Source organism: Furipterus horrens, unplaced genomic scaffold (genome assembly GCF_987537825.1).
Source record: "Furipterus horrens unplaced genomic scaffold, mFurHor1.1.pri manual_scaffold_2, whole genome shotgun sequence".
In the NCBI taxonomy this organism is placed as follows: Eukaryota; Metazoa; Chordata; class Mammalia; order Chiroptera; family Furipteridae; genus Furipterus; species Furipterus horrens.
In genome coordinates this window covers 48,030,797-48,033,956 of record NW_028327172.1, presented here as the reverse complement: position 1 = coordinate 48,033,956, position 3,160 = coordinate 48,030,797, and positions in this window count along the sequence as shown.

Genomic DNA, 3,160 nt, shown 5'->3' with positions numbered 1-3,160 from the left:
CCAAAGAAGACATGCACAGGACCAAAAAGAATGTGGAAAGATGTAAAGATGCTCAACATCATTAGTCAATAGGGAAATGCAAATCAAAACCCCAGTGACATACCACTTAATACTCGGCAGGATGGATATAACTTTTAAAAAATTTTTAAAGGGAAAATAAGTGTTGGCAAGCACCTGCAGAAGTTGGAACCCTCACTTCATACATCGCTGGAGGAAAAGTAAATTGCGCAATCACAGTGGAAGGAATTTGGTGGTTCCTCAATAAGTTAAACAGAATTGCTACAGGATCCAGAAATTCCTCTTGTAGCTATATACATGAAAGAATTAAAAACAAGTGTTCAAACAAAACTTGTACATACATGTTCATAGCAGCACTATTCACGATAGTCAAAATGAGAAAAGACGAATGTCCATCAATGGAAGAATGAATAAACAAAATGCAATACTGTATATCAATACAATGGAATATTGTTTAGCCTTAAAAAAGAATGAAGATACCTGCTGCAATATGGCTGAATCTTGAAAACGTTATGTTAAGTAAGAAGCTAGCCACAAAAGGCCACATATTGCAATACTCCATTTACAGGAAACTTCCATAACAGGCAAATCCATAGAAACAGAAAGGTGACTAGTAGTGTCTAGGACCTGGGGGTAGAAAGAGAATGGGGAGTGACTGCTTAATGGATACAAGGTTTCTTTTTGGAATGAAGAAAATGTTCTGGAACTAGATAGTGGTGATGGTTGCACAACACTGTGAATGTAGTGCCATGGAAATGTACACTTTAAAATGGTTAAAATGGTGAATTTTACCATAGTAAAAAAGCAATTACTATAAAAGCCTATTCTTTCATTCATCTATCAAACATGTATTGAACAGTTCCTGACAAGTTTATTCTGGATGCAGGGAATATGGAGCTTATCAGATATGATCTTGGCTTTTGAAGGGTCTATGGGTTGGGAGGGGAAGAAAAACATTCTACAAACAAGTTCAATTAAGTGCTACAGTGTCCCTGAATGTGCATTGTACACCATGGTGGCTGCTTTGGGGGGGGGGGGGTTAGGGGTAGAAAACAGCAATGGTCAGGTTGAGTCTTGAGTGGTGAGTAGGAGTTTACCTGGCGGATGGCAGCAGGAAGATTTCAGGCAGAAGGTGTGACCTGAACCAGGTCAAAAAGCTGATGTCAAAAAGCTTCTGGCTTTCAGCAACCCCCAAACCAAATAGCACGTGTTCAGCAGTGTAGAGGATAGACTTCAGGACAATGAGGTGACAAGTGGATGACCACCCACCCCTGTCTGGATGCAGTAGGTGACACTAAGAAATGTTAGGGGAATGGCATAGCCCTGACGGGATGTGAGGTGCAAAGAAAAGTGTGACTCCAAGATTGGGCCACTTTGTGGGAGGTGGATATTGCCGGTCCCTAAGGTGGGCCTGCAGGACATTTTGTTCTCAGGGGACATCAAACTAGAATTAACACTCCTCTTTTTATGTATTCTACTATTTTTAATGCATACACTTTTTTTTTTGCCCTTGAAACTCACTTCCCTTCTCCTTGGGCTTCCTCTGTTTTCCTGTTTGAAGTATATGTTACCATGGAAATGTCATGGCACAGTAAAGTGGCATTTACAAGTGAGGTGTAAAGAATTTTCAGAACATCTTGAAACACAAGTCTAGGGTTTAGGAATATAAGCCCTAATGATGTGATAGTGTTCATGCCTTCAGACACTGTGTTATAAATATAAACACACCCGGAAATTTTAGACAGCATAGAGGAGATAGTTGAGAACTTTATTAGGATTTATGTGCCCAGCTTTAAAAAATGTATATGAGAAATATTAAAAACACAAAACATAACACACTAGTTGGGAAGAACATCTGGAAAAAATGAACGACAGAATGCCAACATTTACTTATGAATACACACCTCTGGAAGAAGGACTGGGGGTCGGGGGGAGCTGGGACACTTTATGGAAACTTGGAAAAACCTTTGTAGCACCTTCTATGCCATAAATGTGTTCCCTAAAAATTGCATGTAAATCAACTGTTGGTAAATCAGATTTATCAAATGTAATGGTTACTGCTATTTTAAAGATACCTTAAGAATGTACATTTTAGTAGAGGAAATTATTACCAATGGAGTAATGGAAAAACCTCACCGGACTGAGTGAAATTCAAGGTCCTTCATTATTATCCTGGCTCTGCCAACTGAATGTGTGATTCAAGAAAAGTCACTCAACCTCCCTGGGCCAATTTCCTCATCTAATCTGGGTTGTAATTCTGAATTTTCACTTATTAGTTTCTTAAAGTAAGGTACAGGGGTACTGGCCCACAGCCTAATGTCCGGTTTCTTCTGGGAGGTAAAACTGCACACTGAATCCCGTGGACAGAGCCCAGGGTCCATGAGAGAAACTCGGGTTGGTACAGCCAGCAGGCCACTTACTATTGTTCCATGTTTCGCATCTTCATTACCCACTTTCTCCTTCTCACAAACACCCTAAGTGTGATCATTCCAATTTTTCGTTCCAAATTCTTTACAAAAGCTTGCTCTTTGGAGTTGTCCTCTGGGAAAAATTGACAGTTCAAGGTAGGAGTCCATTCTTGGTGCTCTTCCCATCTCTGGTCCTGTGCCTATCTCACAAGACTGGGTACTGCCAAGGGCAAGGGCTGTACCCTCTGTGCCTAGTACAGGCCCAGGCACAAAGAAGGAATTCAGTGAATGACTGTTCATTGGATGCTTCTGAAGGAGAAAGCTGAGGCAGAGAGATGGGTCTGGTGAAATACCTGAAACCTAGTGGTGAACTTTTGGCAGTTGCTTTAAACATTTCTGAACTTTCCAAATTTTCTACAATGGGCAGAAATATAAACATACCACAAGCATTAAACTCTCCTTTTTTCTGGCTTTTTGTCAATGTCTGGTCTCTCATAAATAATGCAAACTTCAGCCAGTTTTCCAATGTTTGGAACAGGACATAGGGAACACATCTTTTCTTTAAGAGAAACAGCAATTACAGTCTCCTATTCTGTTTTGCTTAAACAGCAATGACACTGTACGTTTGTCTTTGTGGACTTAACACCTGCAATCTAGCCTCAGGCAAGGACCCCTGCCAACTGGCTTTATAGAAAAGGCCATTTACAAACGGTGTTTAGGCGCCACCTTGATTA